The sequence below is a fragment of the Myotis nattereri genome, assembly GCF_964212035.1.
Source record: "Myotis nattereri genome assembly, chromosome: 5".
Taxonomy (NCBI): domain Eukaryota; kingdom Metazoa; phylum Chordata; class Mammalia; order Chiroptera; family Vespertilionidae; genus Myotis; species Myotis nattereri.
Genome location: NC_138080.1, coordinates 102,934,350 through 102,947,912, shown reverse-complemented (window position 1 = coordinate 102,947,912; position 13,563 = coordinate 102,934,350). Strand labels below are relative to the sequence as shown.

At 48.5% G+C, this 13,563-nt stretch overlaps 1 protein-coding gene and 1 long non-coding RNA gene across 2 annotated transcripts in view; one reads left to right on the top strand and one right to left on the bottom strand.

Annotated features, from left to right (window-relative positions):
* The window catches only part of SLIT3 (slit guidance ligand 3), a 536,168-nt gene that overhangs the window by 237,670 nt on the left and 284,935 nt on the right, over nucleotides 1-13,563 (top strand). The gene's annotated exons all lie outside the window — the stretch shown is intronic.
* LOC308519862 overlaps nucleotides 1-13,563 on the bottom strand; it is a 34,524-nt gene that overhangs the window by 5,706 nt on the left and 15,255 nt on the right. The window contains exon 2 of the long non-coding RNA XR_013996048.1: nucleotides 3,230-3,303. This is a non-coding gene — a long non-coding RNA (uncharacterized lncRNA). The remainder of the gene's footprint in view (nucleotides 1-3,229; nucleotides 3,304-13,563) is intronic.

Below are 13,563 nucleotides of genomic sequence, written 5' to 3'. Positions count from 1 at the left end.
TATCCCAGGGATTCAGATTTCTGGAAGGCTTTTCCAAGTCCTTATTTCTTGCTAGGTTTTCCTGCCACACTAAAGGCCGAAATGAGTGCACCTCAAAGTTGAGTGCATTTCAGAGTCACCCGGAGACACTGCTAAAGCACCTTTCTGAGCCCCATCCTGGAGTCTCTGACTCAGGAAGTGTAAGGAGGTCCCCAAAGCTCACGTTTCTAACAAGCTCCTGGTACCATGATGTTGGTGCTCACAAGACACACTTTTGAGAACCAGTGAACTGGGGAAATAGCAAAGGATTTCGAAGAACCCGGGCAAAGAAAGAAAATGGGAACCTCCAGGTCCTAGGGCTGGAAGAGGAGGTACAGCCATTCAGAACTTAAAAGATATGTCTTTCCTAAGTCAAATAAGCCTATATTCTCTTGGTTGTTACAAAGCTTACGGACGGTTCATGGGATAAATGTGCTTTGCTCTCGAGCACAGGAAATGGCAGGGAGTTTGGCACTGGGGCCCCATCCATTCCCTCTTTTGGTTTGCAAACCCTCCTTTCTGTTGATCCTTGTTGTGAAGTAATTTTTAACGACTCCACAGACATCACACCTCCAGACCACCAGCCTTCCCTCTGCCTCCACACCACCAGTGTGTCTAGTCCTGTACCTCAGTTATTTACAGATCGCTTCTTCTGGGCAAGGCTGGGTAAGGCTTGGGTTACTTTTGCTGATGGTTCCAGAATTTAACAAAGCACTAAACAGTGAGTCAACAAATTTGGGGTTTTAGCTCTGGCTTTGCGTCTGTCCTACCACGTGACTTCAGAAAAGCTGTCCAAACCTCCAGGCCTGATTTGCCTCATCAATTAAAGGAGAGGGTTAGTCTAGCTAGATTAGTGGTTCTTCCCCTTTAGGGAAAAATGAAAATGAAATGTATGGACCTCTTCCCAGGCAAATGCACATGTGCCCATAAATGCAAAACGCCATTTACACAATTTTTTAGACCGCATAAAGAGTAATACAACAGTAACAAGCAGTAATAACGGCTGGTATCTATAGAGTGTCAACTATATGCCGGGCACTGTGCAAAGCACATTACATGCATTTTCTTATTTAACCCTTGCAACAGTCCTATGAAGTCATCAGGCCCAATTCCTAGATGAGACCCTCATGGCAGAAATGGGAAGGAATTGATCTCAGGTCGCCTGCTGGTAAATAGCAGAAAGGAATTTGAGGCAATCGACACTGTTCTGAAGCCGATAAATGGTCTCCTGGGCGGGTATGACCCTGAGTAAGGAGTGGGCCCTCTTCTAGCTGACATTTCAAGTTCCTAGAGCTCTGGAGCCTCAGGGCTCACAAGGTTCTCACAAGTCCTAGGAATCACATGCTAGGGAAATGACCCATGGGTTCCCAAAGCGCTCATGCTTCAGAGGTGGTCACAAACGTAGAATTTAAGGGAAATTTGGGGTTCTGACTCAGAAGAGCCAGTCACTCCTGTCCTTGGTGTCTGTCTGAAAAATGAAAAACTTGCTCATAGTATCCAACCAGGGGCAGCCTCCTTTCAAGGCCAGGGAGGCACCCACCGGGCTTGGGCAGGTCAATAATGTGACGAGATAAAGGGCAGTTTCTTAATGAAAACCACTCTGCCTCCTGCCAGCAAAGGAGTTTTCTCAGCGCATTTCAAGTCGGCTCACACCTCTTCCCAGATCAGTGTCTTTTCATAAATGCACCAGGAGATCTTTGAACCACTAATGCTTCAGGGGCTGTTTAGGTTTGGAGTCAAACTGTTTAATATAACTCTCCTCCAAGTCTGGCTCTATTGAAAGGTCTCAGGAAACAGGGTGGGGGGATGTATAAAAACCAGAACCGCCATGGCCAAGTGCCGTCCCCCACCTTGGCCTCCTGTTTATACAAGCAAATTGGACCAGGCTGATTACTTTCAGGAGGGGAATGGGGGAATGGCATGACACATGGGTCATGGTGGGGAGCTGAGTGAAAAGGAATCAGATTAAAGGTGCCTTTTGATTGGAATGGGGCAAGTCATTTGCTTAGGAAGGCGGGGTGGGCATGGACTGGCTTCATCAACAGATGAAGTCACCAAGAGACTAAGCTCTACACTGAAAACCGCATTGTGCCAGGGACGCGTGGGCCAGACTTCCATGGTCCTGGAAAAGCGAGAGCCATTTAATTCACAACGCGTCTAAACACTGACGCTGAAGGGTCTTTTATAAGAAGGTGGATGGTGGCGAGCATCCAGGGGACGGGACACCAAAGGGCACTCTTTCTCCTACCTACCGCCGCTCCACACCTGCTTTCTCAGAGCCCTGGGTGAGAATGGTGGGGAAGTAATAATAGTTGGCCTTTCCCTGATGCCCCTCCCCACCCCTTGTGGGCACTGTGTTATGTCTTTACCTCATCTAAACTCCACAGCAATCCTCTGAGATGGATCCTCCACTGTGATTCACCCCACTTCCCGATGTGGAAACTGGACCTCGGGGCAGATGAGCAACTTGACCAATGTCACATCCATCTGGGCTGGGAACCCTAATGAGCTCTTCCTCTATCTTCCAAACTACATCTACCCATGTGAATGTGGCCCACCATCATCTGACGTGTAGCTCATTTGCTCCGGAAGCTCTGGGACTGACTTCGTGGTTATTTCATGTACCCCTTCATTTAGACTCCAAGCCCCCCGAGGGCAGGGACCTGTGGTCCTTACATTGTATCTCCCTCCACAGTGCCTGCTGCAGTAGAGACCTGGTTCCCGCCCTTTGTTCTTGAAAAATCCATCCAATCAGAGCACTAGGGTTTGGTGGTTCGGGTTTGTGTTTGTTTGTTTTTTTCAACTAACTACAATATTAATACAAACTCCCTGCATAAAATACTGCTTTGGGTTCCAAAATGATACAACGATAAAAAGAATCCACCAGAGGTAACAGTCATTAACAGTTGGTGCATAGCCTTCTCCTCTCTTCCTTGTGTGCATTTACATGGCAAGATATACTGCAAATGGGAGGGTGCTGTGTGTTGTATGCTGTTTTAGAGCCTGATTTTTTTTTTTTTTACAACAATAACATTCCGTGGGCACCTTGCCACGTCAATAGCCATAGGTCTTCAGCAGTTTTTATGTCATAATCTAGCACGTGTTCCCTTGGGTGTTGGGTCAGAATTCACTAGTGCACAGCTGATGGACCTGGGTGGTACCTGGCATTTGCGTGTCGATACAAGGAAGTAGCAAACACGCCCGCACTCACCAGTCTGTGCTCCTCTTTCAGTCCCTGTTCTTGGAGTCCTCACACTCCCAGCAGTTGCTTGGACTTCAGTTCTCCTAGAAATGGCAAAGCACACATGCTGTTTCAGGAGGCCTCGGACTTAATGCAGTTCAGCTTTTAATGTCATAGTCAGGCCATTTCCCTGAGAGCAGAAGGAAGTCACAGTGCCCATTCCTGACTCAGGACATCCCGGTGGTCTCTCCTGTGAGCACTCTCTCCCTGGAGTCACCCCAACCTGGGGCCCTGAGACCTTTCCATAAATGCCCTGGGTGTGGAGCTGCTGTGGACATCCGTAAACCCGGGTCAGAAGTTAATGAATGCCAGCAAGAGCCTGGGGAGGGGAGGTAGGCTGGGGGTTTGGGTGTGTGAGGAATGGGCCATTTCTCTTGTAAGTCCATGGCTCAAGTGTGTCCTGGGGAATCACAGGTGGCTGTAGCGATGCAAGGACCAAACCAGGTAAGGTGGTGACGCTGTGGGAGGGTTGGGAGTGGTAATGAGAGTTAATACAAACCTTGGGCCCCAGGAGCCCTATTTATTATTTCTCATCAGCCAAATGAAGACAATTTTCAGATTACATTTTTTGATGAAACTGTCGCCATGGTGATGGAAATTGTTTTTCTGACAACTTTGCTGTTAAGCCATTTGTTGGATTATTTGCATACGTGACTCTAGGAGGCCCTGGAGCTGTCTTCCCTCTCTGGGAAGGAGGGGGCTGGTCTCAGCTGTCACTTGGATTCTTCACCTCAGAGAGGAACAGGCTTCCCAGATGCCCGGGCTCTACCAGGTATGGGGTGAGGCTCCTGGAATCCCCACAGAAGGAAATGCGTGAGACCCAAGATAAGAACAAGAACAGAGGCTTGACCATGTGCCGGGGGAAGGGCTGTGAGCCTCTCTGCTTCTGTTCTGCACCTGCCTGGTTTGATCCCTTGCGCATCACGTCTACAAAAGCCACCCCAGCGCCGAGATGGGGGGAGACATGTAGGCAGCTTGACCTCTAGAGCGAGCTGGAACTCGGGGGGTCTAACGTGCCGCTTGCATTACTGCACTGGAGCCATTTCTGAATTCATCCCTTTCCTTTCTTAAGGGATGGATTTCAAAATAATTTTTCAAACTCCTCTCTTAACTCTCCAGCTGAAGCCAGACCCAGACCCAGAGAAGTGCCTTCTAAACTTCCTTCTCTGATTGTGGCCCAGCAAGAGAGAGGGTTCCACCCTGAAACGTTCCCCTTCATTCAGGCCTTCCTCCGGAAAGCACTGGCCCCTTTATGAAGAACAGTGTCCTGATGAGAAATAGTCTATGTTGCAAGCTGTCCTCTAATTTCGTGAGACTGGAAGTGTCTGGAGACTTCTAATCCTATGGCCCTGTGAGGATTCTGTACGCTAGGTAGGAATTGCTTGAAGATGCCTGTGTCTTTTGGGTGTCTCCTTTATTTTGTCTCTCCGTTCCCCCATCACTCTGCTACTCTTCGTTACAGATGAGCAGAGGGATGGTTTATCCATGGTTGTCGTCGGTTTGCTTCTGGAGGATGTAGTGCATGCAACAGCTTGGGCAAGGCACAGAGCCCAGGCTGTGGTTCCCACCGACAAACACCGCTGCTCGCCTCCCCGCCCACATCTGATAAACACGCGTGCTCTCCTAGTTCTGCGCTGTTGCTCTGGAAACAGGAGCCGCAGCACCGTCTGGAGCAGAATCATGGCCTAGTCCACCCGAAATGTCCAGGAAAAGGGAGAGGGTCTCTCCCTCCAGTGGAAAAGTTTATCTCTTGAAGTTCGAGAATGTGCATCTGCCCACACCTCACATTGGGGGGCAGTGTAGTTTATTAGAAGAAAACTCACACTGCTGCTTACTCGATGAGGCACACAGACAGGGCTCCATGACCTCGGGCATTCATCCTACCTTGGAGCAGCCCTCCACCTCCCAGTGCGAATGGGCCACCGTGGAGCCCCCTGGTGCTAACTCCCCGCGCAGCATTCACACGCACTGCCATGCTCTCGGGAGTCAGCTCCTGGATCAACTCCTTACCAGCTGGGTGATCGGCCGTGTTTCTCACCTTTCTGGTCCGCCACTGGTTGTTCATAAAAAGAAAATCATTAGACCTACCCCAGAGCTTGTTTTTGAGGATAAATATAATAGCATGCATGAGGTCCCTAACGCAGGATGTACCCAGGATCACATTCATCAACCTCAGGATATAAACGTTTCCACTGGGAGAGAAAGGGGTCACTCACCATGCGTTCATCTCTGTCTCCGCTCCCTTCACCATCCTTTTCATATTCTCCCCAGCTGGAGAAATCTTTGCCAGAGGGAGGTTACTAATTCTGACTAATCAGGTAGGACCCCTAATGCACTTAGGGTTCAGATCAGGGCTGTCCAACAACTTTCTGTGATGAGGGAAATGTTCATGATGGTAGCCCCGGTTACATGCACTGGAGTGACTGATAAGCCAGTCTTTTAATTTTAGCTGGCTTAAATACAAGTAGCTAGTGGCTACCATACTGGACAACAGAGGTCTAGACTTTTTTAAGCTAAAAGCCACGAATTAATGTCTTTATTCTTGATGCTGTGCTGATACAGTTCATCCCTAAAGCAAAAGTGGAATGTATCCTGTCTGCCAGGGTACAAGAAACTGCCCATGAACTGCAGGGTGCAGCGTGGAACCCATCAGTTATCACACCACAGTGCTATCCCACCGTAAATAAATTAAAAATCGTGCTGTGCTGATTGAACCCCAGATTCTGCCAATGTCCACCCCTTAAATATTAAAGAAGATATGGAAGCACCTCTGAAGGATCATATGGGGGCCTTAAAACTTGCTCTGGAAATCACCAACTAGTTATACTTGAAATCCAGTCTGGTTCTGACATTCGAAGATGTAGACTTGCACAGATGGGGACATCATGACTTCAAAGGGGTGGCAACTTGCCTTAGCTGCACATCTAATTTTTGCCGGAAAAATCCGAGTGCCAAGTCTGCCACACCTCCTTCAGAACTGTTTTCCCCATACCTCGTGCCTTCCTATAGGATTCTAACCTTGATGCTAGGTGGGTCCATCTCCCCAGAAAATAACTATTTCCCAGGGAAAGGATCCTGTCTCCTCCTCCAGGACTGTCAATGATAGATGCCAGCCATGGGAGAACCCACTGATTGTGCTGGTGCTGTGGGATGTGCAAAAACACTTTCCCCAACCACTACGCTCTGTGGTTCTCCTCTAGCCCCTCTTCCCCTTGTGCACAGGGAGCAGTCCCTACCCTTCCCACCCACGCTCCTGGAGGCGCTAACGGTGTTCTGAATAAGGGAAGGCCCTCATTCCTTAACCCTCCTGGGAGGAGGCTCCGTGTTTAAGTTAAATTAATTTTGGCTGTTGTAACAATGAATTCAGTATAATGTACAATGGCTTAAACTGATTGAGGTTTCTTTCTCTCTCATGTAAAGTCCAAAGTGGATTTTTCTGATGGGCAGATGGCTTGCCTCCAAGTAATGACTGAGACCCAAGTTCCTTCACGAGGCTCTGCCACTTTCAGCAGGAGGCTGCCTAGAATCAAGACCAGGCTTGTCTGCAGCAGAAGATCAATTCAGGGAGACTTGATAGGCCAGGTCAGTCTAGGCTCATATTGTTTCTTTGCACAACATCTTGGACAGAACTCAGTCACATGACCATGCCTAACTGCAAAGAAGGTTGGGAAATGTAGTCTAGCTATGTGCTCTGCCACCTTGCTAAGCCAGCATTGGGCAAACTTTTTCTACAAAAGGCTGGATAATAAATATTTTAGGCTTTGCAGGACATACTGTCTCTGTTACAAATACTCACCGCTGCCATTGTAGTATCAAAGTAGCCACAGACAGTGTGTAGACAAATGGAATGACTGTGTTCCAGGATAATTTATTATAAAAACAGGCAGTGGGCCAAATTTGGCTCAAGGACTCCAGTTTGCCAACTTCTGTTCCAGACAGGGACAACACTTGTTCCCAACGAAACCCAGAACAGGCACCTTTCAGACTATTTGCAAAGAACCGAAAAAGAAGTGTGTGTTTTCTCTGAGTGCTGGAGGCAGCAAAAGAAAATGGATTAAAAGGAGTCAGAAATTTACTTAATTAATCCTTTATAAAAGAGAAATGGTGTTGATTGTGCTTCAAAGGGTGAAGAGGGAGTTTATCACAAATGTAGATTTCAGGATTCCACCCTCAATGCCTTTGGAGTGGGGCCCGGGAATCTGCCTTTTCGGGATGCTCCTCAGCTGTCCTTAGCAAATAGTAGAAGTGGCGGGTGGTCACCGCTTGTTAAACACTGCACAGCCATTCGTTTTGCTGGCTCTCGTGGATGGAACCAGGCATGAGCCTTTGGAGTCCATGGGTAAGAACACAAACCCACTTGTCTCGGTAGGCTTAAGTTTTCTTTCCCCTCCAAGGAAGCTATCAGGATCCAAGGGCGTGGGAGTGACCTTTAGGTTTTCTAGTTTAAGTGAATAAATTAGTAGAATAATTAGTAACCAATCACGTATGTATGGCACAGCCCACAACTGGTCGTGAAGCAGGGAGTAGGGAGTCAAGACTTCCAACCAGACTCGGACTGCAGGCAGTTCCCTTCCCGGAGGCGCTCCACCCCTTACTTCCCTCCCCTGCAAAGTGTCGACCCCCACATCTGAGGAGGGACAGTGTTTGCACTGCCAAGAGAGATTCACAGTCTTGGGGAATGAGCCGACCCAGCTGGACAACTGTGATTTCTAAAGCCAAGTCACTGCCCTTCCTCTCCCCACTGTGGCTTAAGAGTTCTCCCTCTGCAGGGGGTGACTTAGCCCTGGCCACTCACTTCCCCCCCTGTCACCCAGGAGCCCAGAGCAGGACAGGCAAATTGGCCTAGGAGAGTCAGGCGTGGTGGGCAGCAAAGCCGGTGCTAATGGGCACCCAGTGGGGAGGCAAAAGTGGGTTCCGGTGACCTTGAGAAGGTCACCACAGGGATTCCCATATGCCAGCCCCTGTGTCCGTGTTCCGAAGATGTAGCGGAAATATAAGGAAAAAGAAGCCTGTGTGGAGCCCCCTCCTGTCCCTAAAATCAGCCAGTCGCCTACCATCAGACTTGCTGGGGATGTTTTCCGTTCCCTCAGCAAGAGGCTGCAAAACATGGAAGAGTGACGAGCAAATCAATAAGTGTTTCCTCAGTTCACCACCCAGCTCAGGTAAGAGAGGGGAGAGATACATGAGGCTAAGATTTCTTTTCCTAGTAGAGGATGGCAGGCCTGTGCTCGGATCTGACTCCTGGGCATGGCAGTTGGCCCTCCACTGCAGTTTCTCCCAATCCCTCCTGGAGGGGGCCAGGCAGCCCCCTCACCTGTCTGTCTATGAACCAGGGTTGCCAAAGCCAAACCCCCTCCTTCAGCTCGACAGCTTGGCCGTGCTCTGGGCTCAGGATGGTGCTCTGGCGTCTCCCTGGAAAAGGCAGCTTTTATTCTTATTTGAGTGCGCTTGCCAGCGGCCCTCTGAGGAGCCTGGTAAAATGTTTACAATCAGAAAATGCAAGGAAAGAGTTCCTCCTGCTGATTCATGCCCCTGATGCAGACGGGGGGACAGGGGACAGTCCAACAGCTTTAGTATGCACAGGAATCACCTGGGGAGCTTGTAAAAATGTGGGTGAAGGGGCACCCCCACCCCCTGCCTCAGAAGTTTGGGGTGGAGCCTGGGAACTTGCATGTACACAAGCTTCCCAGATGATCCTAACACAGATGGTATAAATGGTGCAGGTAATGCTGGGGCAAGTGGTATGACTAGGAAGCAGGCAGGGTCCTGGCGGTAGGAGGGAGTTCTGTTTTGTTTTGGAGTTGTAGTTTTGGAGTTTGAAGATTTCTGGGTAGAACTGAAATCTAGCAGTCTAATCAGTTTGCATTCCTAAAAGACTTCCTTTTATCCAGCTAGACCCCTTCCTCCCACTTAAGCCCATGTTCCTTTCTGTGATTCTCAGTGGCCCTGAATTCTCTCTCTTCCTCATAACAGCAAATAAGCCAAATAAAAGTTTAGAGCCTCTTGACACTAAGCCAGTCCTTAGGCTTTTTTTTTTCTTTCTGATAGACAAGTTTCCTTTAGGACTTCCTCAAAGGACTGGTTATCCTTGCCGTCTTGGTCACCCTTCCTCGAGCTTCCTCTGCAGCTCACACCTTTGAGGCCGTCCGTTTCCACAGGAAACTTGGCCGTGGGCTCTGCAGAAGCTCAGGGAAGCATTCGCTGACTTGGAGGAGCCGGCTGCAGACAGCACGCATCGGGCCTGCCCTTCCCAGTCCTGCCGCAAGCAAGAGCTGGCACATGTGCTGCCTGTGGGCCTCCTGCGTTCCCGGGTCTGTTGCCTGTTCTTTGCCATCACTCTTCTGAGCTCATTCCTTGGCATGTCTGCATTAGGGACCCCCAGTGCCGGGTGTGAGCTGGGTCATTAAGGAAGGGGCAGAAGGCAGTCTCCCGGAAGAGCCCAGCATGCAGGCCGGGCAAGGAGGTCACAGTGTTGAAATCAACGAGGATGCACGAAGCGGCCTGATCTGCTACCTCAACGTAGAAACGCGAATTCAGGCCTGACTGTGTCAGGCACAAACCAGCCTGACCTTCCCAGGGCAGATTTATACAAACCGCAGATTCGTAGTGACGTTTACAGGCAGATGCAGGACAAATGCCCCGGAGGCGGCCAGTTTGCTGGAACGTTTAAAGCAGGTGCCATGAAGCACACTTGAGTGCAGCAGCGGTAATTTACATCCCCAGCGTGTGGGTGCTGACAGACAGAGCTGGGTCCAAGCCCCATCCTAGCCGTGACCTCAGGTCACATAACTCTGTCCAGGCCTTAGTAACCATGTGTGGGAAAATGATGCTAGCAACAATAAATAACGTTTATGGAGCATTTACTGTGTTCCTGCCATTACGGTAAGTGCTTTATATAACTTTGTAATTAAAAAGGCATGCCAACCCTTTGAAGTATATACTGTTATTGGTCCCATTTCACAGATGAAAAAACTGAGGTGCCAGGAAGTGCAGAATCTGTGTGACTATTAACATGCTCTCAACCCTGTGCTAACATTTTATTGTGAGGATTGAATGAAATGTGTATTTACATGTATTATGTATGTTTAATGGAAGGGCCCTTCCCAAATGGAGTGATTTCCCAGTTTAGAGGAATAGATGCACTTAATGAAAAACAATATTAATTACGTTTCACTAAATTCCCACATTATGTGGCCTCTCCTACGAAGACTTCCTGGATCCATAAAATTCATCCCTCCCATAATCAGCATGATTCCTTAGTTGCTAGTATTTCACCCAATACGTGAGACTTGATTTTTGCAGTAGAACTGGGTTTTTTCATTGAATTATTTTTTATATTAAGGGATAATTGACAGATAACACTGTATTAATGTCGGGTGTACATGACAATGGCTCGGTGTCTGTACATATTGCAGTACAAACGTTGCATTTCTGATTCCGTGCGCATCTGATTCCGTGTCCCAGTATTTATTGCTCGGGTCCTCCAGGACGCAATCTGGAGCCCATGGTTGCCGACTGGCTGTTTTTCTTACTCACTGCTGTTAAGGAGACATGGGATTTGCCTTTCAGTCCAAGAACTAGAAAGTTGAATCATGACCGCGGGTCATTGCCTACTCCAAACCTTGTGAAAACCATTGCTGATTTGCCCACTTCCCTGGTTCGCTGCCGGGGGGTCACTGGCCCCTGTGAGGCAGAGAAAGGGCAATTGGCCATGAGGGAGGAAAGGAAAAAGGCAGAAGATGACAGGGGAAGAGCAAGGGAGGGAGAGAGCAGAGAGGGTAGAAGTGTAGTATTTTTAAACTGGAAGATTCTTAGAAAGGACCCATTACAATGTTTTGTTTTATCAATGAGGTAAGAGAGTTCTGATTCCACAGCTACAGACTGTGCATCACTTTTGGACGGTCGTGGCAGAGACTTTGCCCCTGCCTGTCCATGCAGTGTGCAGGTTGCCAAACTCTGGGTTTTGGAACCCCTTGGCTAACTGGCTTCCGAAACTTGGAATCCCAGCCTCCCTAGGCAGAGGCCCCCACAGCCATTGGACACATGCCTCCAGGAGCTCTCCATCTGGGTTCAGGGTCACCACGACCCCACCCTGAACCGGCCTGAGCCTCTCAGTGCCGAGGATAAGGATGGCCGGCGGCAGTGACGATCACCACAATATACAGAAAGTCCACCCAGGCCCGATAGATCGGCCTGTCCAGGGTGCTGCTGTTGGCATTCGCTGCCTTGGTTTGCAGGCTGTGTTTGCTTGGATGTGTAGCCCTCCTCAGTGACCAGGTTTCGCTTTTGCCCGCCTCGAAGTTTTGTTCTGTAGCCTACAGTCATCGCAGCCTCTGAGGATGCTTCGTACCCCTCCTGTACACACACTACCCCTTCTCCTCCCTGTTCCTCTCCCTCCCCGGAGCCCTGTGGGGAGCACGGCTCCCCAGCTCAGAGCAGCAAGGACAGCATGTGCTCCATGGGAGGGAAGCTGGGGTGACATCAGTCTCGGCCTGTCCTTTCTGTTCATCTGCCCTAGACTGCAGGCAAAGGACAGCCCTGACCATCCCTGTCCTTGCTGCCATGTCACCATGCTCTCCCCGACCCATACTTCACATTTATACTGACTTTCCCTTTTATGTGCTTAGAAAATTCACTAGATATCGTTAGAGGGAAAGGAAGGGAGGGAGGGAGGAGGGAGGGAATGTGGATATGTATAATGGCAGGGGACACTTCCAGATAAAGTTATCTTGAACTAGAGGCCCGATGCACAAAATTCATGCAAAACTAGACCTTCACAGCCCCGGCTGCCTCGGCCCTCGTAACCACGGCTTCGTTCAGAAGGTCGTCTGGAAGGTCATCTAGTCGGTCATTTGGTTGATTTGCATATTATGCTTTTATTATTATAGATTACTCACTCCTTGTGTATGATGTCATAAAGTGTATAGTCAGTCCACAAGTCTGTCGTAAAGCTTTGGGACATTGAGTGAAAGAATAACCTTCCTCCCTTCCTTCCTCTTTTCCTTTTCTTCTCTTCCCTTCCTTTTTGTCAGACACTTCTAGCTTCCTAACTAACTTCCTCAACAAAACATTCTCTGGGCTCCCAGCCCCATTGGAGACAGGCCTCTGGGGTTTAGTGTGGCATTTTGTAAAACTTTTACTCCTTTTCCTCATCTACCCAATGCAAAAACCAGTACAGGCTGGGCCTACAGCGGGAACAAGCCAGACGAGCTAGAGCTCCTCTGCTCATGGAGCTGCCGTCTAGGGGCAGCGTGGAAGCAAATATAGGGTGTCCTGAAAACATGCACACACACTTTAACAGCTGATAACTCACTTAATTTTCACTCCTTTGCAGGTCTCACTGACTTCAAATAATAGATGAAACTAGATTAAGCTTTGGACAAAGAAAATTTATCCTAAACTGCCACTAGACTTTTTTTTTTTATGGGATACATAAAAGATAAAGTTTGCGGCACAAAACCCGCAACCTTCGACAAATTAAGGGCACGCAAACACTGAATGAAATGATTCTTGAGGTTTGAGATTCTATTGTTTTCCATTATCAGCAGTGCCTGGTCCAGAGTAGTCATCAGTTTGAAAACAGGCATTGACAAAAAAGTTATTCATTTCTGTAGGTTCTTTTAAAATTTGAAAATGAACTGTATGATAATAAACACTGACTTTATAATCATTCACAACGTGTATACAATTTTTTAGGGACACCCTGTGTATCCATGAGCTGCTTTGGGATAAATGGCGTGAGAAAACAGAGGAGCTAAGAGGTGAGCGATTTCATAGTTGGGGGTACAGGAAGGAGACAAGAGTGGACATTTGGGCAGAGACCTGAGCAAGTAGGAGAAACCAGCCTGGCTCAAAAAATATTTGACAACTGCCCTAGCCAGTTTCTCTCAGTGCTTAAAGTGTCGGCTCGAGGACCTGAGGGTCTCAGGTTCGATTCTCACTCAGGGCATAAGCTGCAGTTGTAGGCTCAATCCCCGGCCTCCATGGGGGCACATGCAGGAGGCAACCAATCAGTGTGTGTCTCTCTCTCACATTGATGTTTCTCCCTCTCTCTTTCTCTCTCCCCGTCCTCCCTCCCTTTTACTCTCTCCCTAAAAAAAAAAAAAAAAAAAAAAAAAAAAAAAGGAAAAAGTATCCTCAGGTGAGGATTTTATATACATAGGATGTCCCAAAATTCATGCCAGATTTGCCATTCAATTCAATTGCAAATCTTGCGTGAATTTTGGGACACCCTATATATACACATTTGACAACCCAGGAGCTGTGTTGGGTCCTGGCTGCCTTGGGCTACCTAGTATTCAGCC